A 27,057-nucleotide genomic window follows, 5' to 3' on the forward strand; every position below is an offset into this window, starting at 1 on the left:
CTGGACTCCAATTTCAGACACAGTTCAAATTTTACATCTTATTTGTTTTCTCTATTAACTGATTTTTTACTCATTTTCCCCTGTTTTCTGTGTTTTGTTTTTGTTGTTAGTTTGTTTTGTGTCGTGGGCTTTTTGGTTATGATTTTCTTTATATGAAATCCAAGATAAGTGAATCTGGAGCAGCGGTTCTCAACCTTCTTAACGCCGCGACCCTTTAATACAGGTCCTCATGTGGTGGTGACCGCCCCCCAACCATAAAAATTTTTTTTTTTATAAAATTATTTTCTTTGCTACTTTATCACTATAATTTTGCTACTGTTATGAATCGGGTGATCCCCAAAAGGGTTGTGACTCACAGGTTGAGAACTGCTGATCTAGCGACAGTAATTAGATGAATAGTTTCTTGAGGTTTGGGGGGATATAAGAGTGGGAGGAGGGCAATGAATGTACAAATGCACTTTACACAATTGATGTATGTATGGATTGTGATAAGAGTTGTATGAGCCCCTAATAAAATGATTTTAAAAGAAAGAATGGGAGGAAATGAGAAGCTAATTAATAATAGTTAAAAGAATGAAAAAAGTGTTCTAAAATTTATTGTGGTGATGAGTGCACAACTGTTTTTAATATATTTAAACCAGTGAATTGCATATGAATTATGTCACTAAAACAAACAAACAAACAAACAAACAAAAACATTAGCCCACTATCAATGACATCAGAGCTAAAAGGTTCTGATCCATTTAGAATCACAAATTAAAGACACGTGTTCTGAGAGTTATGTAACCTTCCAAACAGGATTTTATATTAAACACCAAGGCAGGATGGAATTTACTCACAGGTATAGAATAATTTCTGAAATCTTGTTTAGACTTTGCGGAAATAGCTATATCTAACTCAGGTAAAGATAGTTTAGAAATTTAATTTCTCAATGGAAACACAGTTTTACATTATTTTTAATACAATTCTCCTCTCCTTTCATATCATATATCCTGGAATATCTATAGAGAATAGCTTTTAAAAAAAGGGAAAAAAAGAAAATACAGAATTGCAGAATCTTGCTTCCAAATTAGGAGGAGCAAATCAGGCAGAGGAAGCCAAGAGAAATAACATGGATCCTGCAAAACCAAATATGCTGTAAACCACTCTTTAAAAAATGCAGCTTTCAGTTCAAGGAGCTCATTCACGTTTACCCACCCCTCCTGGAAATCCCCTCTGCCTCACAATCAACCAGGAACCAGGGCTGCAGCACCAACGCATGCCTGACTTCCCTTCTGCCTTGGAATGAAGCATGCATAACAGTTAAGCCCCGCACAGGTCCCCAACCAAATAAAACTAAAACAAAAGACTCACTGCAAAACTTTCAAAAGGAAACCAGAAAGGAAACATTTTTTTTCAAATACAGAAGACAAAAGGCTTAAAGAAAGAAAGCACTACAAAGAGAACTTGAATCAGAGTTCATGAAGCAAGTTCCCAGAATAAAAGCAATTACAGAGCTGGTTGCCCAAGGTTCCTTTTAAGAATCTTTACGGTGTTTTTGTTGTCCACTCTATAAAATGACCCCTTAACAACACAAGGACATTATATATCTTACTCAGGTCCACACATAAATCTCAGGAGAAGCCACAAGGATACTAAAAGATCCCTGTTGCTGTGTGACCCCAAGTCTATTCCACTGAAATGACGTTCAGCCATCTTTGACGGAACCAGATCACCAGGTCTTTTCCTCTATAAAGCAGCGGCTGGGTTCTAACCACATACCTTTCCGTTGGCATCTGAGCGCTTAACCATGCACAACCAGGCCTCCTCTAAAGAGCCCTACTAACAATTAGCTGACCAGGATTGCCATCTTCTCTACAGGGCGTTTGGTTTTCCCTCATTCTCACGGTCCATTCCATTCCAACTCGGCAACCCTGCAGGATAGGGAGAACTGCCCCTGCTGTTTCCGCATCTGCTTATCTTTACAGTAACAAAAAGCCTCATTCTCCTCTGGAGTTCAAGTGGTTTCACCTGTCTGGGCCTCAGGTTCACCAGGTATAGACTGTGACTAATAAAGCCTACTTTAAAGGGCTATTGTAAGGATTAAATAAAATTAAATGATTCAAGTAAGAAAATATCTTAGCCTCCACATGTGCTCTGGGCAGGTACTAATAGTACAAGTTTTACTTACAGCTGACCAGTATTTGATAGAAACCCTGGTGGCGTAGTGGTTACATGATGGGCTGCTAAACACGAGGCTAACAGTTTAAAATAACCCCTTCCTCCGCAGGAGAAAAATAAGGCTTTCTACTCCTGTAAAGTATTACAGTCTTGGAAACCCACGGGGGTAATTCTAACCTGCCCTATATGGGTCACCATGAGTCAGAATTGACTCGATTGCATTGAGTTTGGGTTTTTGGTTTTGACCACCATTTATATAACTCTTTGAATTTTAATATATGATACCAGGAAAATAACTACTGGCCTCCTGTCCTTTTTCTTTCTCTTTTCTGCTTCCTGTTCGTGGCTGAGAAATGGACTGTCCTGTATTCATATTGCAGTAAATGGATCACTGTAAGACCCTAACTGTCTCCATATGTATACAAATGGTGTGTGTATGTTTCAACTTGTTCCCACGTGTTCTGATTCAGGAGCCAATGAGACCATTTGGCCTGTCTCTTTCAGGGGTCTCGATTGAGACTGGATCCACCCCCTTTCTAAGATATGTGGATAGATGGCTTAAAACCAAGTGTTCTCTATTGGGGACAGCCTGCAGTGCTTCCTTGTAGATTACTTTGTTTTACAAATCTCTCTGATCCTATTCTCAAAACAATCCTGTGAGAAATTTTGAGATGCAAGGGGACAAAACATTATGATTACATAAAAAATACAGAAGCTCTATTTCAATGTCCAATTTACTCATTATTCCACTGAAGTGAATGAGTTATTCCTTTTGCTTCTAAAATAGATACAATTTACCAGTCAAATATCTGAAAAGCCAGCAAGTTGAAAATTTTCCTTAACGCAATCAAGAATTCACTATCTTCTAATTCAGATATATTGCTAACTAAGAAAAAATGGTTGGATTATCTTCTTGTCCTCTTTTAATGAAGTCTCTGTCTGTATGTATCAGGTGGGAATAGAGAAGAAACGGCTCTTCATTTTTAAAAATCTGGATTTTCTAGAGCCTAGGTTAAATATGGGGTTGTTAAGAGCCCAAATCAACTCGACAACACCCAAGGGCAAGTTAACCACCACTAAATCTGACCAATATTAAGCAAGGATACGGTAAACTCTTGTGTATTCCAAGGGCAAGAAAGCAGCCTGTGTAAAGTGCTTTTACTCCACCAGAAAAGCAAAAGGTGAAAGAGTCATAAACAGTAAATGAGAGAGGCAAGAACACGCAGATAGTAATCCTGGGGTTATCCCAGGAACACTCATTCCCTCAAATGACGTGTCTTCTACATCTCTCATCAGTGATTTTCCCTCCTCTGTCTAATTTATACAAATAGCTGAATAGCTCAAGAGCAGCATAGAACTGGAAGATGACTCATTCCACCAGTAATTGACGAGATTAAGGGAAATACTCTTTTCCTGTGAACTTTGACACAATTTGAATGCTTCATTGTTCCTGTTAGCAATCAGTGCTAACGCATGTTTCCAAACCTTTCTTTCTGCCGCTATGAACTATGAAAGTAATAGCAAGGTGTGAAGTACTTTTCTCCTCTCAAAAAACATCTATCAGCCTAATAAGGAAGTAAAACTACAGATAATGTATTACAGTAATGGCATGTGTTTCTGAGCCCAAAGGTCTGGGCTTGAATCTTGGCTTTATGACTTACTAGCTCTGTGTGGCTTTGACAAGTTACTAACCTTTTCTGAGCCTTAATTTCTTCATTTTACAAAGTAGAGATAATATTCCTTCACTCATAAAGTTTTCGTAAAGAATAAATGATATCATTAAATAACTGGTAACTCTGGTATAATAGACACCCTGGTGGTATTGTTGGGTAAGGGGTGGACTGCTAAACCCAAGGTTGACAGGTAAAGCCCACCAGCCACACCATGGAAGAAAGATGAGGCTATCTGCTCCTGTAAAGATGTACAATCTCTGAAACCTGATACGGGGCTGCTGGAAATTGAAACTGACACAATGGCAGTGGGTTTGATTTTGGTATGGAATGTTAAGCCTAAATATTGAACTGCTGGATGTATACAAATATTTATACAAATATTTATTACACCCCTACTGAATGGCAGAGTATAATGAAGGGTGCCCCATCCTTCAAAAAGTTTATAATCTCACTAAAGAGAAAAATGATACAGATTAGAAAAGCTAAGAACCAAAACAAGAACACAGCGAATAGGATTCATAGCCACAGAATAGGATTAATGTGTGCCAGAGTTAATAAATGGTAGACATTCGGAGGAAGAAAAGAAAAGTGCACACAATAAAGGTAAGGAAAGTCTTCATGACAAAGGAAAGGCAGGCTTTGGAAGTCCAAGCCAGACCCAAACTCACTGCCATCTGAGTCTATGCCAACTCATGGCAACCCTATAGGGCAGGACAGAGTAGACTGGAATGCTTTACAGGAGCAGAAAGCCTCATTCTCCTCCCAGATTTGGAGGCAGAAGTATATTTTAGATGAGGTGGGGTGGAAGCAGAAGAAGAAGAAGCAACAAAGCCGGTGAGTTACAGGGCTTTGACTGAAGCAGGTGTTTGTAGAGGAAAGTAATACATGCTGAGGCCTGGAAGACAGGCTGGCCACACTGTGGAGGAGTTGCTTTCAAGGCAGAACTGGGACACTGCACATTTGGAGGCAGGGAGTACCACGATTAAGTCAGTGTTTTGAAAAGATTGATCTTGCAAGAGTGTGAGAAAAAAGAAGGGTCTACATGCAGGAAAACAAGGTAGGAAGTAATCATAGCAGTTGAAGTAAAGATGTTGAAGACTATTTTGGTTGTTGGGTCCCTGGGAGGTGATTCCAACGTACAGCAACCGGCGGATAGGACAGAGCCAAACTGACTCCAAGGGTTTCCTAAACTGCAATCTACTGGAGAGACCAGTCCCTGGAGAAGGACATCGTGTTTGCTAAAGCAGAGGGGCAGCGAGAAAGAGGAAGATCCTCAACAGCTGGATTGCCACAGTGGCTGCAAGTGTGAGCAACAAGTGTGAGCATGACACAGAACCAGACAGTGTTCAGTTCTAGTGTGCCTAGGGCACGCTCACTGGCAACCATTGCGATGGCACCTGACAACAACAACCATCTACTGGAGCAGATCCCTGGGTCTTTTCTCCTACGGAGAAGCTGGTGGGTTTAAACTTTTCAGTTAGCCAACAAGTGCTTAAAACACTGTGCCATCAGGTCTTGTGAAAGGTTTATTATACAAAATGGAGTTCGTGGAAATGGAACAGCAGATGCAGAGAAGGAAAATGCACAACAGTTGGATTAGTAACTGATTAGACATGGATTTCCAAGGCGTCAAAATCAGCTTGAATGTGTTCAGTCTTGGTGGTAAAGAAAGGAAAGTCACAAAGGTAACTCAAAGGTGAGATGGGAAGCTAGAAGGGGAGCAGAATTTACGAAGATTTTTTATTTTGGCGTGCTGCATTTCAGTTCATAATGCCATCCATATAAAAATGTCTCACAAGCACTACTCTGGCATTTGAAGGAGTAGCCAGGATTAAAGAAAACCATTTGGGAGTCGATTGGACAAGGGAAGTGCTAAAGCTGAGGAGGAAAAACCCATCAGGGCACGGTGGGTCCTCTCCTGAGAATACTCATATATGCTCTCATTGCAGGAAAATGTCCTTCCTGCTGTGGTGGGCAATGACTTATTTTCTCCTCCCAGTGAGGAGAAGACATGGAATCTGGATTTAAAAACCAGGAACATTCAGACTGTGTGATCTTTGTGAACAGCCAGGTATGAAAGGTCTCTGACGCAGTATGAACTAAAATAGGGAAGATTCTTCCTCCAGTGGGGCTGTGTCAGTGGCAGGTGACAGCCCCACTAGGGGCTATACAGAGGCTTAGAGAATCTGCTGACATACACTACACTGGGGTTTCTCTATCTGGCCACTTTGGTTCTGTTAATCTTCCACCGTCTTAGCTAAATAGCAATGTTATTTTTACATGCCACTGACATTACATCTAGACAAAATGTTTGCTATCTCTTATGTTGCCACTGTTATTGTAATTGTTCAGTGCCATCAAGTCTGTTCCAATTCATAACGACACAATAGAATGAAAGACTGTCCAGGCAGGCCTGCGCCAGCCTCAAAATTGTTATGGGGAACTCATGATTGTAGCCACTTTGTCAAGCCATCTTGTCAAGGGTCTTCCTCTTTTTCGCTGCCCTGCGACTTTACCAAGCATGGCATCCTTTTCCAGGGACTGGCCTCTCCTGATAATATGTCCAAACTACATGAAAGGAAGTCTCGCCATTCTCACTCCCAAGGAGCATACTGGCTGTACTTCTTCCAAGACAGATTTGTTTGTTCTTCTGGAATTCCCTAGTATTTTCAATGTTCTTCACCAGCACCATAATTCAAATGCATCGATTCTTCTACAGTCTTCTTTATTCAATATCCAACTTTCACACTCGCCTAACGCAATGACAAGACCACGGCTTGGGTCAGGCGCACTGAGTTCCCTTATTCCTTAAAGGGACTCTTGTGCTCTTCTACACTTTAAAGAGGTCTTGTGTGGATTTTCCCAATGTGTTATTTGATGCTGTGACTGCTGCTTCCATGAGGATTGACTGTTGACGCAAGGAAGATGAAATCCTTGATAACTTCAATATTTTCTTCTTTTATCATACAAGGGGGTACCTCCCCCGCCAAAATAGAAAAAAGCTTCACTGAGCGGAGCTTTTGTAGGACACGTTTTTCCTGCTATGTGAGCACCCAGCAACTCATTCTGAGTTAGTGCACCCAGTGGCTTTGCCTGGGAAGGTTCTCTCTGGTTACAGTAAATTTTTTTGTAAAAGTAATTTTACTTGAACCTCGTTCTTTGTGATGGCTGATTTAAGAGAACTCCGTGCAGCTGTGAAATTCTGTTTTCTGTTTGGGAAAAATACTGAGATGTTGAACACAACTTACAAGGGCAGTGCTATGGGTAAAACTCAAGTGTACAAGTAATTTACTCATTTCAAAAAAGGCGAAATGTTGATTGATGACAAACCTCGTTCTGGACGTCCATCAACTTCCCGAACGGACCAAAACGTCGACAAAAGTCATGCACTTGTGCTCAAAGACAGAAGACAGGCTGAAGACCGAAGAGATGGGGAAGTTATCTAAACTATCTTGGAGCTCGGTTCAGTGAATTTTAACAAAAGATTTGGGAATGCGAAGGGTTGCTGTGAAATTTGTACCTTGGATTCTAACTGACCAGGAAAAAGAGCGTCAAGTAGAAACATGCCATCCTTTAAAAGAACAGCTCTGAAGTGACCCAGACTTTTTTTCTGAGGTCATTACGGGTGACGAGACATGGTGCTATTCTTACAACCTGAAAGCAAACTTCGATCAAGCCAGTAGAAGACACCATTGCCACCTCACCCCCCCTCCAAAAAAACCTCATCAAGTGATATCAAAGATCAAGACGATGCTCATTTGTTTTTTTGATGTGAAGGGGATAGTGCATTTAGGGTTTGTTCCACCAGGTCAGACTGTTAATCAAGTTTTATATTTAGAGGTCTGGAAAGTTCGCAAGCAAAAAGGCCTGATTTGTGGCAGACAGGGGACTAGTTTTGCCACCACGACAATGCACCTGTTCCCACAGCCATCTCACTGTGCCAGTTTTTGGCAAAAAACAGCATGTCTCTCTTGCCCCCATGCACCTTACTCACCTGACCTCACTCTGTGCAACTTCTTTTTGTTTCTGTGAATGAAGAGGGACATGAAAGTGATTTGATGATGTAGAAGAGGTGAAGAAAAATACGAGTGAGGTGCTGTCAGCCACCCAAACAGATAGTTTGAAAAATGTTTCCAAGAATGGAATTTCAGATTTGACAAATGTATTAAGTGTAATAGAGAGTACTTTGAAGGTGAGAAGGTTGTTTTTTTTTGTTTGTTTGTTTGTTTGTTTTATTGGGGCTCATATAATTCATCACAATACATAGATCAATTGTGTAAAGCACATCTATACATTTGTTGCCCTCATCATTCCCAAAATTCGCTAGCCTCTAATTTTCCATTTTTCCCCCCTCCCCTTCCCTTCCTCCTCCCCTCTCCCCCATGCACCCCTAATAATTTATAAATTATTATTGTATCTTATATTACACTGTCCGGCGTCTCCCTTCACCCACCCCTCCGCTGCCCGTACCCCAGAGAGGAGGCCACACGTAGCTCCCTGTGATCCATTCCCCCCTACTACATCCCCTTTCCCTTCTGGTATCGCCACTGTCACCCCTGGTCCTGAGAGGTTCCTCTGTCCTAGATTCCCTGCGTTCCCAATTCCCGTCTGTACCGCTGTGCATCATCTAGTCCAACCAGGTCTGCAAGGCAAAATTGGGGTCCTGGTAGTTGGGGGGAAGAAGCGTTCAAGAACCAGAGGAAAGTTGTGGGCTTCGTTATTGCTATACTGGACCCTAAGTGACTCATCTCCCCACTACCCCTCTGCAAGGTATGTCCAGTTGTCTAGAGATGGGCGAGAAGGTTGTTTTATTAAAAAAATTTTTTAATACATAGCTTGGGAGGGGAGAAATTCCTTTTTGGGGGGTACTCCCTCATATTGTTATGAATGGGTCCAATTATGAGAATTTTGTTGGATTTTGTTACATTAAGCCACAGTACCCCTAAATATTTATAAAGTATGAAATAAAAAAAGTTAAGTCCTCTATCACTTTTCTCATTTTGGAGAATGTTAATCAGCTCATCCAAAAAGATAAGTTATACAATATAAATCTGAAAAGGTGCTACAGTATTTTTATTAATATTGCAGAGTGCAATTTTGCCTTTAGTAGATTGTTTTTCAGTCTGCCTGCAAAGAATCATACTGCTAAATAAAGCAGTGGTCTGTTAGGAGAGACTTCAGTCTTTGAGGCAACCTGAGGGACCTGCTAATGCAACAAAGCATCTGAGTAAGCCTACCACTGGCACAAATGCAGTAAACTACTCATTAAAAACAACTACTATTTAAATCAGCTGTGTAGGTAATGAATTCCACAAAAGTTCCGCTCTTCCGATTATAATTTTCCCAAAGAAAAACCAGCATGTCTAAGTGGAGGAAATCACCTGCCACTTCCCTGCAGCTGCTGCACAGCTGAGGAAAATGCAAAAACAAAAAGGAAACGTGCCTGGAGATCTTATTAACAAAGACTGGAAATCCCCTCACTCTCCATCTCTCAATTAGTACCACAAAGGACAACTCTGGGGTTCAAATTCCCTTCAGTTTTACCCACAGTAAAATTGATCAGTAGTTAGCAAAGGCCTTTTTTTTCTTCATCCAACTCTGAGCAAATGTTTTTAACGTTGTGGACAAAAGGTATTTGTAATAAAGAAATGGTTGGTTTTGCAAAATTCTATCATGCAATCTCCAGCTTCATTTAGAACACCAAATCAATAATCTCACAATTACGGATTCTTCCTGTTTCTCTCACATTCTGCTCACCAGTAATTAGGCATGATTTCACATCTGATAATTTCAAACTAGAGACACTGGTGAAGATCTTCAATCTCTTCATTATTGGCTTTAGTGGTGGGTGCATAAATTTGAAAAATAGTCATTTTAACTGGTCTTCCTTGTTGGCATATGGTTATTATACTATTATAGAGAGCACTGAACTTCAAGATAGATCTTGAAATGTTGTTTGACAACGTATGTGAGGCCATTCCTCTTCAATCTGGCTTCTGTGGCATTGTACATAGTATGATTACCCGATTCAAGTTATCGATACCAGTTCATTTCAAGTCACTAAGGCTTGGGAACTCTGAAAATCTTATGGAGCTCAGTTCTACTGTCACAAATGACGGTCACCTACAAGTAGGGACTGAGTCAACAGTAATAGGTTTGGTTTTCCTAGTCTCATACAGTGAAACCTGTGAGAGCCTGAAGGCATTGGTTTGGCCCTGTTTCTCCACGTCTGGCAAGTTACCCACCTTAGACAGGATGCAGTCATACCACTTTTCTATCACTTGTTTTAGTGGAAAAGATTTGCATTTTCCTCTTGAACAGGTTTCCGTCTTACGCAGGTTCCAGCTTTTACAGATTTTACTGCACTATGTTGGCTGTAGGGAAAAGACTACAAAAAGATGTTGCCTCTGCATAAAATTCCTAAGAATGTAGGATTTTATCATCTCTAGTCATTACTCCTATCCTAAGGAGACCTGGTAGTGTAGTGGTTAAGAGTTGGGTTGCTAACCAGAAGGTCAGCAGTTCAAAACCACCAGCCATTCTTAGGGAGAAAAATTGGGTTTTCTACTCCTGTAAAAAGTCACAGTCTCAGTGTCCCATGCCAAAGTAAACTGTCACCCCGAACCATTGCCTGGCTTTACCTGGTAGGCTTAAGGCACTGAAGCGGGTTGCATAGTAAAAAAAAAAAAAGAGTCACAGTCTCAGAAACTCACATGAGGCAGTTCTGCCCTGACCTATAGGGTCCTTATGAGTTGGCATCAACTCGATGGCAATGAGTTTGGGTGTTTTGGTTTAAGGACATATGTGTGTGAGATAGTTTATTGTGCCAGCCTGGCCGATAAACACAAGTGGGATTAACTGAAGGGCTGAGAGATAAATGGCTCGGTGAGCCTCGCCTTTCTTGTCTCTCGCTCTTTGATCATCGGACCAGTGTGCGGCTGCCTTGCTTGTTCTGTGCCTCAATTTACCGGCTACACTACCTGTGGGACGCCTAGCCTGTGAACTGTGTCGCTGTAAGTTGAGGTCCCTTTAAGACAACTCTGGAGCTGGGGATTGGCGGTTGGTGACCTGGCTGACAGTTGGTGACCTGCCTTGTGATTGGATGCTGTGCTGAGATAGCTCTATATATAGAGGAAGCCCTGGCAGCAGACTAGACTTGAAGGACTGCTAGTGTCTCACAACTCTCTCTCACAGGAATGAGTTGCGCTAAGCCATTTGTACTGCTTTATAATTTAACTGTTCATTTCTTGTATTATATATTTATCTGTATATAATTTAACAGTTCATTTCTTGTATTATATATCTAATTATCTTTATAAATAAATATATTAAATTATCAGCAATTTGGTTTTTTCTCTCTAGAGAACCCTGTCTAACACAGTGTGTCTATTTACCCAGTAATATGAAGGGAGAGAGAGAAAGATGCTATCAGGGATCCTTGAGAGGCCAGGTGTGGTGTATGTGAAAATCAGAACTGTTCCTCGGAGTCTGGGGAGCAGAGTGTTGGGTTTCCAAAGGGATCTTTTCCCACCGAGTCATCCTTACCTGCCCAGCCTAGATCTTCAATTTATGAGATGACCTCTAAACTTTTAGAATTCCCCAAATGATAAAAGGATCTTTCTTGTTCATGCTGGCCTCCTTGACAATTAGATAGTTTACCATAACAATATGACTCATAGTGAGTCCCTGAATAATTTATGCTAAAGAGATGACTCGGAATGTAGGCCGGCCGTGCCAGAAAGACTAATCATGTGATTACAGATTTGGGCCTTTGGACTACTGGATATTACTCTGAGCTCAAAGGAGAAGGGGTACAAAAGATTGAGTTCAACCACATGGGCAATCATTTAATCAATCATCCCTACATAACGCCTCCTTGATAAAACTTTGCATACCAAATTTTGAGTGGGTTTCATGGCTTGGCAATAGTTTGTGCACAGTGTCACACATCCATGCTGGATGGATAACTGTGTCCTTAACTCCATGGAAAGAAAATGACTGGAAGCTCCATGTTTAGAACCTCTCCAGATTCTGCCCTATGTGTGTTGCTTTAGTTGATGGGTCTTTATGTATATAATTGCCTATACTAAATGAACGCTTTTTTAAAAATTTTAAATATACATTAAAAATAAATAGAATAATAATATAATAAATCCCCATAAACCCATAGATTAACTTTATAATTTATTGCCAATCCTGTGTCAGGTATAATCCCTATTCTATCCTAACCTCTTCCCCATACTTATTCAATCTGTCTGCTGAGCAAGTAAGCAAAGAAGCTAGATTACATGAAGAAGAACTCTGTTTAAGGCTTAAGGATTGGAGGAAGGCTTATTAACAACTTTCGATATGCAGATGATACAGCCTTGCATGCCAAAAGCGAGGAGGACTTGAAGCACTTGCTGACTGCAGCCTTCTATAGGGATTACAACTCAGTGTAAAGCAAAACCAAAATCCTTACAACTAGGCCAATTCACAACTACGTAACAAACACAAAAGTGATTGAAGTTGTCAAGGATTTTATCTTGCTTGGACCCAGCATAATCAATGCTGACAAAAGCAGCAGTCAAAAGATCACGTGATAGGCACTGGCTAAACCTGCTGCACAAATCTCTTTCAAGTATTGGGAAATGTTACTTTGAGTACTAGGTTGTGCCTGACCCAAGTCATGGTATTTTGAATCACCTCATATGCATGTGAAAGTTGGACTTTGAATAAGGAAGACCGAAGAAGAATTGATGTGTTTGAATTATGGTGCTGGTGAAGAATATTCCAAGTACCATGATATGGCTGATTAAATTGTATGAGATGTGAATAAAAAAGGGGGTAAAGCCATTGGAGGAGTGTGATGAGTTATTTTAAATTGTTAACTATAAAACTATGATCTGATATATAGAACCCCTACCTAATTCACAATAAAAAACTGTAGAGGGGGGGAGTCAACAATGACTCAATGTCCCTTTACTTCACTCCCAAACTGACTTTGTACTAGATAAAGTCCCCACACTTTTACTTGACTTTTGAATCACAGCTTTCAATTCTACACTGCCCTGTCTTCAGTAATCTTGACTCATCTGTGCTCCTGAGGAAAAGCTGACCTTCATCTTATCTAACACATAACTAGGTTGCCCGGCAAAAAAAGAGACAACATTTCAGAGCTGAAAGAGTCCTTGCAGATCACCCAGTCCAGCGTTCTCTTTTCACAAAGCAAGAAATAGCCAGAGTGATGAAGTCATGTTCCCGTGATGATTATGAAAATGGTGTTAAATGCTAAATATTTGTAAAGTATTCACATATAGTTACTGGCATATAAACAGCCTTATGTACATGAATGTTAACTTTTTAAAAAGCATAATAAAACTAAGAAGAGGAAGGAGCCCAAACAACAGTTTAGTCAGACACACCACACCGTCTTCCCCAGCGAAGACCTGAAAAACCAAAGGAGCTAGATGCAATCGACTCAATGGCAGGGGGTGGGTTCGGGGAACATCAAAAGGAAAGATAAACAACTGAACCAACTAGAAATTGAACAAATGCAGCACACCAAGAGGGACCCGGGGCAAAGGAACTCCCTCAGCCACCCCAGCCCAGGGTGGCTATATTGAGACAAAGCCAGTAGTGATCCTGAATGAGGAGCACCGGAAGGCAACTTCACAGCATCTCCAAGAAGAAACAGAGAAACGGAGGGATACAAGCTGAGCACACAGGGTCCAAATCTAAGGTAAGAAAGCACAGGAACAGGGCAAGAGTTCCAGCGATGCTGGCATTCACAGAGTGGGCGGGGAGCTAAGATCCACAAACAGGTTTGCTCAAAAGCGATGCTCTTTGGTGAACAACGAAGCACCAAGTAGATTTCTCAGCCTCCTGGACTACAGGACAGGTGCCAACTGTTGACTGCAGCTATTCAAAAAGAAAAAAAAGCATGGGAATGGGTTCTGGCCTCCTCTAACTTCACAAGGGGGAGAATCATCAGCACAAGCACCGCTGCCAAAGCTAATTTCTATGAGGCTGAGGTCATACAAGCCTCTCCCCTCCAGCACACTATGGAGTCTGACAGCACTACCCTCCCACAGCACTCTCTACTTCTAAGCTGGGGTTGGTAATCCATGACAATGGCCACTTAGGACTCCCAGACCTAGGAGCTGTTGTCTTTAGGTGCTGTCGTCAGCTCTCACTCACAGCGACCCTATGCACAACCAAGAGCACTGTCCACTCCTGCACCATCCTCTTAACTGTTGTTATGTTGGAGCTCATTGTCTGCAGGAATCTCATAGATCAGACTTGTCGAGCAACCTCCTCTTTTACGCTGACCCTCTACTTTGCCAAACATGATGTCCTTTTCCAGGGAACGGTCGCTCCTGGACATGTCCAAAGTACTGGGGAGACGAACTCGCACCATCTTCACTTCTCAGGAGCATTCTGACTACACTTCCTCCAAGACAGATCTGTTTGTTCTTCTGGAAGTCCATCTATCACTTGTTCCTTGTAATCTTCTGAATCCTATCAATGCACTGCTCAAATTGTTTAATCATTTTCTTCCGCAACATTCTGCTTGCATGGGATTGTTCTATAATTTCCACTTTTGTTTGGGGCCACTAGTCTTTAGAATGGAAATAAATATGCATTTCTTCCAGTCTGTTAGGGTAACAGTCTTTGAAACTTATTGTCATAGACTAGTGAGTGCTTCCAGTGTTGCATCAATGACAGAAAAGAAAACCCCAAATACACAGAAACTGAACAATACCTTGCTTAAAAATAACTACGTAGTAGGAGAAACTAAAACCAAATCAAAACATTCCTAGAATCCCATGAGAATGAAAGCGTACGTGCCAAAATCTTTGGAACACAACGCAGGGCCCAGAGGAGATTTCATAGTAAATGCACTCATCAAAAAGAGAGCTAATTTCAATAGCTGAACCATACAATTTGAACAAAGAGGAAAAGAATAACAAAAGAAGCCTACACTCACCAGAAGATGAGGAAGAACAAAAGATTTGGGCAGAAATAAATGAAACAGAAAAGAGAAAAACAACAGAAAGACTCAACAAGACTAAAGGTTGTTCTTTTTTGAGAGGCTCAAAAAAATGGGCAAACCACTGGTCAACCTGACAAAGGGAAAGAGTGAGATCACGCAAATAACCAAAAGGACAACGGCGACGGGCAACGTTACAACACAGCCAACTGAGACTACAAAGGATCATAACACAATCTAATGAAAAAGTACTCCGGCAAATTTGAAAACCTGGAAGAAATGGACAAATTTCTAAAGACACATTACCACTTACCTATACTATCACAAACTGAAGTGACCCATAACTAAAGAAGAAATGGAATATTTCTTTAAAAGCTCACAACAGTAGCAGCCCTGGCTCAATAGCTTCCTTGGAAAATTCTACCAGTTATTTTAGACTTGACACAAATCCTACACGAACTACTACAGAAAATAAAAAAGCAAGGAATAATCCCTAATTCATTCTACGAAGCCAGCAAAACCTGGATACCAAAGTCTGGCAAACACATCACTAAAAAAAGACAACTATAAATCAATAACCCTCACGAATATAGATGCAAAAAATGTGAGCAAAATCCCAGCTAACAGAATTCAACAGCGTAACAAAAACACACCACCAACAACCACTGGCAGGTGGATGATGGCCACACCAGAGATTCACTGAGTGGAAATCTAACTGGAGTCTCCAACATTTAAGGTAAGAATTCTACCACTGAAATAACAGTGACCCCAAACCAGTAACCTTCAAGTTGATTCCAAATCCCATTTGCGTAAAAGTAGAACTCTGTCCATAGGATTTTCCATGGCTGACTTTTCAGAAGTCAGCCTTTAGGGTCCCTCAGGGTAGGCTGCAATCCCATCTTTCACTTAGCAGCTAAGTGTGCAAACCATTTGTACTACCCAGGACTCCTGCAACTCACTCTCATTCTCTCTCTCCCCCCACCTCCCTCACTGCCCTCTAGCCAATGTCAATTCATAGGGACCCTAAGCTCCTTTCTTTCTCCCAAGCTGTAAGCCACATTAAATTCCCACTCTAGCAACTGCCTCTTAGCCTGATCTTAGCCTCACAAGGTTTTACAAGACTGAAAATCACCATTCTGCTGGGGAAATGATGTGGGGACCATATACAACCTCCTCCAGCTTTACTAGTGGAAAGGATAATCCCAACTTCAGATCTGGCCAAGGATGATTCCTACAGGACAGGGGTCAGACTCTCCAACTTCCTTTACTCTAACATCAACCATCCCTTCCACAACACACTACTTCTCATCAGGGATCGATAATTTGTTGCAATGGCCATACAGAACTCATAGGCAATACTCATTTTTATGAAGGTTTGTCAGGGAAGTTAACAGGTTACCAGAAGTCAGGATCAGAAAACATTAGGGCTACAGTCCTTTATTCATAGCATCAACTTTGCTCAGCCATACCAGCAGCCAAATGTCTCTCTAACCCTAGTCTATCAGCCACCCAACCCTAGGGCACCCCACTCTGGGAGCCAGCTTCCAGCCTTAACAACACTCAGCTTTATTCGTTCAGTGCATTGAGAAGTCAGCCACTCTGCTTCATGGTCACAACATAGCTCCTCTGCTTGGCCTCACAGTCCTCAGTGTAGCTCTTCTGCTGTGTCTCATGGTCTCAGTGCGAGAGCCTCTGGTGCCTCCACCACTTCAGGCAGGGATCACATACATGCTTCACTGGTGGTTCTCAATAGTCCTGGTATTCCTATTCCTGCTTCTGAGAGGCTCACCTTTATTCCCAGAGGGGTGGCAAAACTGAAAGATCCCCACGGTCCTCTATACCACAAAAACTATGGATAAAAGAGCCACCCCACATAATTTTGCTTTACCACACGTACACTAAATACCAGTAACTAAATACTCAAAACTCGCTGCCGTTGAGTTGATGCTGGCCATAGCAATTCTATAGGACAGAACAAAACTGCCCTGAGAGTTTCTGATGCTGCAGAAAGCCTCATATCGCTCCTGAGTTTTGAACTGCTGGTCTTGCCACCTACACCCACACCCAATTCCTACTACCTTGTAAAAGCAATCTCAGTTAGACTTTAGGAGAAAAGGAACCCCTTTGCTCTAATTTCACCAAGTGCTTTAAGAGAAAGTGAGAGTTGTTCTGGGAATGGGGAGGGAACTGTCTGAAGTTGAGGACATTATTAGGAGTCGGTCTGGTTCTATTTTTAAGTTTTCATTCCCTGTATTCTGAACTCATTGATTTTTCTAGAAGTTTCGCTTTTTTTGTTCTTTGCCATATTTCTTACACCAACTCACTTGGATAATTAAGAAACCAGATACCTATCTTTCAGTTTGTTATTGTCTTGTGAGTGTAGGTGAGGTAGGGATAATGGGAATAACATTAGTGAGGCATTAGTATGTACCACCAAATAAAGTATTCATAAATTCACAATTACTTGAATTCATGGATAAACGTTTATAAATAAACGTTTTAGAACTGTATTGCTGGTAATTAAATTTACCTCAGAATTTTTCCTATCTCCAAATTTCCAAAGCTCAATTTACTACATGTTTTAAATCTGAAAAACAAAACACTCACAGAGATGCGCAGACCTTCAGATCTTAATGAGCGAGAGTAGAAGGTTCTAAGGACTGTTACAGTTACCACTCTCAAGCCACTGTTGGGATGTCTGCCCTCCAAACTCAAACAACAACAAAAACAAAAAAAACCTAAAGGAGATCAGTTCTTTACTGACACTTCATTTGGGTCATATGTTCTGTTTTTAATTTGTAGTTAGAGAAACACCAGAGGCCTTCCCACCGTCAATTAACTGAAGAGATATTATCAAGCAGAACAAATGGTTTGATTTAAACTTAACCTTAAAAAGTCAATTAAATGTATCACATGCAATTTGCCTTCGTCCAATTTCTTTTTTATATAGCAGAGTTCAAAGTCACTAAACTTTTATTTAAGAAGTTCTAAATCACATGGTTCTGGGGGACTGCTATGGAGATTAAAGTTTCATTAGAAGTTCAAAAGGATAGTCGAATGGCAAGCTGCTGTTTCCTTCTTCATTCTTATCTATTTTTGCTCATCAGATTTTAAAATAATATATAAACATTCTTCTTTTTTTTTTTAAACATTCTTCTTATAAGCAGAATATAAGCCACCTTAATTTTGGAAAGAGGAAGATGATGCAATAAGAAATCTCAAGTAGTAAAGCCGAAAAAGAATAGAAGAAACTAAATAGAGGATTCTCTGAACAGTGGGACTGTTGTCTTTGTCTTATTTTAGTTTACTTTGTTAGTAAGTCATAAAATCCAAGGAGATAAGTTTTACTTAAGCTTCCAGCAGAAATAAAAAGGAAACCACATTTTAAATAGAACAGCACTTCTCAAAGGGTCCCCAGGGTCCTCTCTGGAAACTGGAAAGTCAAAACTATTTTCATAAGACTAAGTTGTTATTTGTCTCTCTCTCACTTGCTCACATGTGTGTAAAAGGATGTTGGTGTATCAGGAGCAAAGAGCCAGTTACTGAAAATGCCAATGAAATTCTCTCTTCTTTTCTAACTACATATCTCTGTAATGCGCATTTTCTCTATATACATCAACCAAAACAATATATTGGAAGGCTGCGTATAGAAGACGCTATAAAGATGCAGTTGTCTCCATTAAGTTATATAATCACCCCCAAACCCAGTCAATTCCAATGCCCAACGGGCCTGCAGGGGAGCAGAACTGCCCCAGTTTCCGTGCTGTCCATCGTCACAAGAGCAGACCGTCCCATCTCTCTTCCAAGGAGCAGTTGGCAGATTCAACTTTGTGGCTAGTAGCTGAGTGCTTTATTCACTGTGCCACCAGGGATTCTCAAGTAATTAAAGGGATTTATGAATACATAATACAACACCATCCTTCTAATTTTTTTTTTTTTGGACAATACAGTTATTTTTCAGAAAGCATGAAATTAACACAAAAACATGTAACATCAGCATAACAGTGTTTCTATTGTTTTTATAAAGAGTTATTTTCAAAGTTCTCTATTTTAACTTCTAATCTAGGATTCTCTGGGTCCTTAACAATTATTAGGTGTATAACAGGGCCTGAAAGCAAAAAGCTTGAGAATTGGTCTCCCAAAGTATTCCTTACTGTAGACGAGAAATAAAACTCTACAAAAAGAGAATTTTCTAAGAAATATTAAAAAAAACTACTTAAAATTCAATGTATACCTTAAGAAGAAATAATTAACACCCAAGTCTTTCCTCAAAATCATTAGAAGGGCAAGGGAGGAGTGGGTGGAGTATAAATGAAATGTGAATGGCCATAAGCTAACGGAAGACGGCCTGGTGGTACAGTGGTTAAGAGAGCAAGAGGGTGCATTAGAGTAGGACAAGACAGTCTCCACTAGAAGAAACCCACACTGCCTCAGAAGGCAACTGTAAACGGTAAATAGCAAAGTCATCCTTTGAGGTGGCCAATGATTGAGGAGAAAGTTAATCCTTTAATACAAAGTCCAATGGCTAGAAGAGCCAGAGGGTGGTCTGCTGTGCAGTATATTGCTTAACAGTGTCCTACTAGCCATAGTCTTTGTGAGTCCCACACAGTAATTGAGTTGAATTGTGCCTGACATAAGCCAGGGTTTTTCAATCACCTCATATGCAAGAGAAAGCTGGATAATGCATAAAGAAAACCAAAGAAGAATTGATGCCTGCGATTTTGGTGTTGGTGAAGAATACTGAAAATATCATGGACTGTTACAAGAATATCAAATCCGTCTTAAAAGAAGTACAACCAGAATGCATCTTAGAAGTGAGGATGGCAAGACTTTGTCTCGCCTGCTTTGGACATGTTATCAGGACCCTGAAAAGGACACATTGCTTGGTAAAGTAGGGGGTCGGTGAAAAAGAGGGAACGCCTCAAAAAGACAGATTAATACAGAGGTGTAACAATAGCCTCAAACAGCAAAGACTGTGGGAATGGCACAGAACCAGCAGTGTCATTCGGCCACTCCATAAGGCTCCACTCAAAGGTTTCCAGCTCGACCTCTGTGGGTCAGCAAACCTAGCCCCTCCAATTAGGTATGTGAAGGCACCCCACTCCAAAGTGAGCATCCTGTCCAAAGGCATTCAAATCGACTTGCTCCATGTGCCCAGGAAGCCTGCTGCTATGTCTCGAATTCTGGTTTTGGGTTCTGATGCTGCCCCTTTTCTGTATCACAGCACTGTCTCCTGTATCAAGGAAGTCTAGTGTAGGGATCTTGGGGTCTAAAGGGCACATTCCACTCCTGGTTCTTCTTTCTTGATGGTGGAGAAGACCTGCTTCCTGCTTCTGACATGGCTCATTTTATATCCAGAAGAATGGCAAAACTGACCATTCCCAAGTTTTTACAATCATGATTAAGTTCAAGTTTTTCCAGTCATAATTGAACCTATTAACAATCACTCACTGTTGAATCATACAATCCTATTAGCATCTCTTTCCATCTTTTCACACCCAGACCAATCAGGAAAAGAAGAAATATACCCAATCTGTGTGACCTCACTCAGTCATTTGATAGGAGTTATGAAGACTAGAAGAAGGATGGTCAAGAAATCACTACACATCAATGCCCATTCCAAACATGTAACAGTTCACTGAAGATAATCCAAAAATAGTTGCAGTAGGACAGCAGCAGCAAATTACCAGAAATTCAAGCTAGATTCAGAGAAGGACATGGAGAAGAGAGATGACTGCCTATGTAAGATGAAGCTTGACTGAAGGCTGACAATACCAGAAACACAGCCACATGTGGTTTTTTTGCCTAAACAAAGGTATTCCACAGTGTGGATCATAACCCATTACGGATAACATTGCCAAGAAGGGGACTTCCAGAACACTTCCTTGTAGTCATACGGAACCTGTACATTGTCCAAAAGGCAGTCATTCGAAGAGACAAGGGGACCTGCCTGGCTTAAACTCAGGAAAGGGGTCTCTCCAGGTTGTATCCTCTTAGCACACTGACTCAATCTACATGCTGAACAAATGATACAAGAAGTCAGACTATATGAAGAACACTGCAGCATCAGGACTGGAGGAAGACTCATGAACAATCTTCAATGTACAGATACACACCATGCTTGCTGAAAGTGAGAAGGACGTGAAGCACTTACTAATAAAGAACAAAGACTACAGCCTTTAATATGGATTACACTTCAACATGAAGAAAACTAAATTCTTCACAAGTGGACCAATAAGCAACATCATGATACATGGAGAAACAATTGAGGTGCTCAAGGATTTCATTCTACTTGGATCCACAATCAACACCCATGGAAGCAGCAGTCAAAAATCAAACAAATATAGCGTCAGGAAGAGTGAAGAAAATGAAATATCCAAAAGCCTAACGGACTACACAAACCACTGCCTGAGGCCAGAAGAACTAGAACTAGATGGTGCCCAGCTACCACTTCCAACTACTCTGATCAGGGTCACAATAATGGTCCTGGGCAGAGTGAGAACATCAAAATCATAAAAAAATGCCAGGCTAACTGGTTTCATAGACTGATAGACCCCTAAGGTGATGGCCTTGACACACCCTTCAAACCTGAGCCTAAACCCAATCTTGAAGATCACCTTTCAGCCAAATAGAGATGTATAAAGTGAACAATCAAACCCATGAACACTGTAAGAGCCCCCCCCCCGCCCCAAATTATTTTCAAAATCCCATGAGCAATGTGCTCCTCAGAGCAATCAACACCAAAAAGGGAAGCATTTGGTGAAATACAAAACTCAAAAAGCAGGAGGGGGCAGAAAAGATGGACAAATGGAAACAGGCAACCCAGAGAGAAGTCACAGAGTGCTGTTCCATTGAGAGGGTCAAAACTAATGTCACAAAACTCAATATGTATACATTGACAAATGGGGAGCTAATCTGTTTTATAGACTTTCACCCAATCCACAATAAAATGTTCAAAAGAGAAATCAAATGATACGTGTACTGCATTGGGCAAATCTGCAGCAGGAGACCTCTTTACAGTGTTGAGCAGGATGTCACTTTGAAGACTAAGGTGTGCTTGACTCAAGCCATGGTATTTTCAATCATGTCATATGCAAGCAAAAGCTGGACAATGAGTAAAGATGGAAAACTGACAAGGAAGATGATAATTGATGATGATAATACTATTTAATTATGATTGGTGAAGATAATTGAATTACTATAGACTGCCAATACTAACAAATCTGCCTTGAAAGAAGCACAGCCAGAACATTCCTTATAAGTGAGAAAGGCAAGACTTTATCTCATTTATTTTGGGTATGTTATCAGGAAGGACCAGTCCATGGAAAACCTCATGCTCAGCAAAGTAAACGGTCAGGAAAAAAAAAGAGGAAGACCCTCAATTAGATGGACTGATCTGCAACAATGGGCGCAAACCCAGCAATGATTGTGAGGACGGTGTAGGACCAAGCAGTAGTTTGTTCTGTTTACAAAGGGTTACTATGAGCTAGAACTGACGAGACAGCATCTAACAACAACAAGAGTTAATAAATGATGCTGGGATTCGTTATAGTTTACCTATGTTTGAATTTTTCCCTAACAAAAGATTACAGAATTGAGTAAAATTTCAAAAATACAAGAAAACCTGACAGCAATTTAATGTGCTATTATTAAGAACAAAAGAAAACAAGAGGAAGAAGAATCAAATTACTTACTTATGGAACTAATTCAAATTAAATTATTAAAATAACCGAATTAACATCAAACACTATCTATGTAGTTTCAATTTTTTAAAATCTTTGCTGATGTCCACTCAATTACAGTAAAACCTGTAAAAGTCACCTATCAGAGGAAAAAGCCAAATATTTTTCACTGTGAGAGCAAGCAGAATGTAATGTGGATTTGGGAAGGGTACTGCTACATTACAGGGATTGCAATCAATTTCACAAAACAAAATGGGTATGGATTGTGAGTAGGAAAACCAATTTGCTCTGTGAAGTCTCACCCAAATCACAGTTTTAAAAAAAAGAAAGCATGAAACCATGAGAGAGAGATAATCAACAGAAAGGTAGGAGGTTATCCAAAGCAATTCATACTTGTCATTAAATCAGTGGTACATGAATGCTATTTGAAGTTCTGCTGTACTCACTTATAATTCCTATGCACAGTTTCCATCTTTACCTATTATAACTATTCTGATTTAAACAACAAACAAAAGCGACATAGATACTTTTCATCTTAATAATAAAATCAACTCACCAAATCCTTTTTCACTTGATTGTCCTGGCTAGGAAATAACAGTTTTTACATGATACATTATTGCCACCTACTGGCTAAGTTTTCTAAGTACAATAAACAAATATTTTTTAAAAACCCCAAAAAAACCTGTGACCTTGTAAGCATAGGGTAGAGGGCCTCTTTGGGTTTCCTAGACTTTAAAGCTCCACGGGAATAGACAGTCTCGTTTTTCTCCCAAGGAGCAGCTGATGGGTTTGAACCACTGACCTTGTGGTTAGAAGCTCAGTGTGCAGCCCACTATGCTTTCAGGACTACCTATGTTTAAAACAGAAAAGCTAAAATTTAATCTGATATGACTGGAGTTTTTCCCAAAATGAAAATTTTAAACCTGCTAAAAAAATAATAAAAAGCCCACCGCCATGGAGCCCACCTCATGGCAATCCATGCACTGCACAGTAGATCTGTTTGACAGGGTGTCTCAGCTCCAATTTCAACAGAAATAGATCACCAGGCCGTTTTCCCATGGGATCCATTGCGTGACTTTGAACTGCCAACCTTGAGGTTAGTAGATGAGTACAAACTGCTTGCACCAAAAATGCACCTGCTGCGCATGACATAAATGAATGAATTTATACAGCGTGGTGTCTCCACACAACAGAATACTATTTATCTTCTCAGAATAAAATTGAACCCACCTAATACATAGAACATGGTTTAGAGTTCAAAATAACTATACTGAGAATTAGAAACCAAACTAAGAAAATAATCTATATTGTATGATTTCTAGTGGATGCCTAGGGATGGCAGGGCAGGGAGGGCATAAGGAAATTTCAAGGGGTGATGGATACTTTCATTAGCTCATGGTGACAGTTTCACACTCATCAAATTGTATGCTTTAAATATATGCACTCTATTGTGTGTCAAAATATCTTAATAGAGCCATCTTTTAAAATATCAGAATCTCTAGAGGTGGGGCTCAGCTATCAGTAATTTAAAAACACACCTCGCAAAGCAATTTTACCCAGCAAGCAGGGTGGAAAACCACTTCATTAGAGGGTGTTGTCTCATTTACTTTGTTCTGAACAAATGAACACTAGGTAAGGAAACATGAGCGGCTGCAACAACTGAAGGATTGCTCTTTTTGGGTGCCTGTGGATGTCAGCTGACTTATCTTAGAAGTGCACAAACTCAACTTGGATTTAGTTATTACTCCTTGGTTTATATTTCACAATTCCAAATCGTAAGTAAGCTTCAGAAACCAAACAATTTCATCAATTTGTTAAGACTATTTGTTATGCACCCAGTACAGCAATATTTAAAAAGCTAAACACAATACAATTCTAATACATATTTACAAAGAATTGTACATTCCAAAACCACAAGAAGAAAAATCTTAGGGAAAGGTCATTCCTAAGCTGAACTTGTCCTTGGACCCATGACAATACTTGATGGCTCAACTCTCGATCTGGCCAGGGTCTCGGGGGCTCCACCTCTGAAATTTTCACCTGAAATATCCCAACCACTTCTGTGACCCCAGCCTTCCAGTGTTGAGCCATCTCCTCCCCTGCCATTCTCCTGAGCCCCTCAACTCCTATTCTCACTAGCAAAATCCTCTATCATCTCAGCCATCTGCATTCTGTTCCTAAATCACGGTTGCCCAAAACTACTGAAAATGGCTCACCAGAATAAATAAAGTCTTGACAAAATCCTTCTGTCATTTTTTCTAGCCTCAATTGGGGATTCGGCACCGCTCTGCAAGACTTTCCCCAACCCGCTCACAGAAAGCTAGCTTCTAAAACAGTGGTTCTCAATCTTCCTAATGCGGCGACCCTTTAATACAGTTCCTCATGTTGTGGTGACCCCCAACCATAAAATTATTTTCGTTGCTACTTCATAACTGTAATTTTGCTACAGTTAGGAATCGTAATGTAAATATCTGCTATGCAGGATATATTTTTATTGTTATAAATTAAACATAATTAAAGCATAGTGATTAATCCCAAAACAACATGTAATTACATATTGTGAACTATTTATGTGTTTTCCGATGGTCTTAAGTGACCCCTGTGAAAGGGTCATTCGACCCCCGAAGGAGTCGTGACCCACAGGTTGAGAACCGCTGTTCTAAACTTTTTTCTTTCAATATTACAGCCTCTTTATTTTATTTTTTTTTAAATCATTTTATTGGGGGCTCTTACAACTTTTTTTTTTAATTTAAATAATCATTTTATTAGGGGCTCATACAACTCATCACAATCTGAACATACGTCATCTGTGTCCAGTACTTTAGTACATATGTTGACTTCATCATTCTTACGACACCCACTTTCCACTTGAGCCCCTGTTCTAAACTTTTAACATTCTCCTCCAGCTCCCTTGTTACCATACCTCCTTTCACTCTCCGTTACCAACTTGTCTTCCGCCCCGCAGAGAGATTAAAGGACTGAATATATGCTACAAACTCTCTGCTCCCACTCCCTATTCACGTAATAGCATCCACTGGCCTAATTCCTTCCCTCTAGTCTCAGAAGTGTCCCTCTAGTCTCAGAAGTGTGGTTTCCACGAACTGGAAGCAAACCCATGACATGCTTTGATTTTGGTTTTCGTCTTAGGAAAATGAGAACAGTTCCATACCTCTACCCACCAGAGATTGCATCTTGTCCATTCTGCCTTCCCTGCCAGGCAAAAACTACCCCCTGAATCTATCCAGTCATGCTCCTTCACTGCTCTTCAGCTATGGCCATGCTTCTTATTCTTCACTTCCCATCTTCAATGTGGTGATACCCAAGAAAGACTGTTGTAACAGGCCTAGCAGAGCTCGTTCAAAATACGAATCTCAGGTCCTGCTTCAGATAACTCAACCAGAACCTGTATTTTCACAAGACTTTCAGCAGTGGGAAAGGACAAGCCTTATATAAGACCGATCATAAAAATGAAAAAAAGACGAGGGAAAGAGGAGATGTTCTAGACTGAGACATAATGATCAAAGGCAATTTGGATTGAATTGCAGATCTAGAGTAAAGTTATAAAATCCATTTTTGGTAGACAATTGGGAAATTTTAAATATGTACTTTTTATTCAAAAGCACCAAATTAATGTTAGTTTTCTTAAATGTGATGACAATATTTGGGTACATAGAATTGTCTTTTTTTTAGGATAAATGCTGAACTATCTAAGACACATCTTACCGTGCCTGCAGTTTACTTTCAGATTGTTTATAGAAAAACAGAGAGAGAAAGTAATAGAGAAACAGAGAGAGAAAGCAAATATGCTCTCAGGACATGAACTCATCAATACTAGCTAACAGCACACGCCTCAGCAAAGAGAAGCAGTTCCAGCCACCACATTATATGCGACTTAATTAAATGTAAGATCAAATATTGCAGACTAATTTTTAAGTTGATACAGGAATGATGTCATAAAGACCGAAATGGCCCATCGCAGAAAAAGGTTTCCCACCCCTGCTCTAGATGCAGGGTATACAGTTGATCATTGTACTATTTTCCCCTTGTTTCTGTAAGGACTTTTGTCCGTTTGTTTCAAATAAACAGCTGTAAGTAGGAAAACTATTCAGTGGCACCCAGAAATGTCCAGTCTTTGGTAACAACATGATTCATCGAACCTTGTATACATCTTAATACCTGAGTCAGAAGATATACATGAGTGCTCAATAGATCTATGATGAAAGAACTGGGTATTTTGACTTTATTCTTTGAAGTTAAAGGAATAAATAAGTCCATGGATACTTTCTGAAACTTTTCCATGAAAGTGAGGCAGTAGACAAAATTTCTCTTCACATTCAGAAGGATGACTGGCAAGCCTACCCTAGAAGTGACCCGCAAAAAAGCATTGTACCTCAGTGAATCATAGCAAACCTGCATAAAGTATTCAAGATTAGCAAAATAAAGCTTCTATAAATGACTTAAGGCGTTCAAATTCAATACATAATTTTTTTAAGTTATCCTAAGTTTCCTTGACTAGAAAAGTTGTGAGAAACCAGCAATAAACAACGTTTGCTGGAGGCACTATAAACAT

General features: G+C 40.3%; 1 protein-coding gene across 2 annotated transcripts in view; it reads right to left on the reverse strand.

Annotated features, from left to right (window-relative positions):
• The window catches only part of PRORP (protein only RNase P catalytic subunit), a 139,327-nt gene that overhangs the window by 106,189 nt on the left and 6,081 nt on the right, over positions 1–27,057 (reverse strand). The gene's annotated exons all lie outside the window — the stretch shown is intronic.

The sequence above is a fragment of the Echinops telfairi genome, unplaced genomic scaffold (assembly GCF_000313985.2).
Source record: "Echinops telfairi isolate 266 unplaced genomic scaffold, ASM31398v2 ScPeMD7_18;HRSCAF=68, whole genome shotgun sequence".
NCBI classification, from domain to species: domain Eukaryota; kingdom Metazoa; phylum Chordata; class Mammalia; order Afrosoricida; family Tenrecidae; genus Echinops; species Echinops telfairi.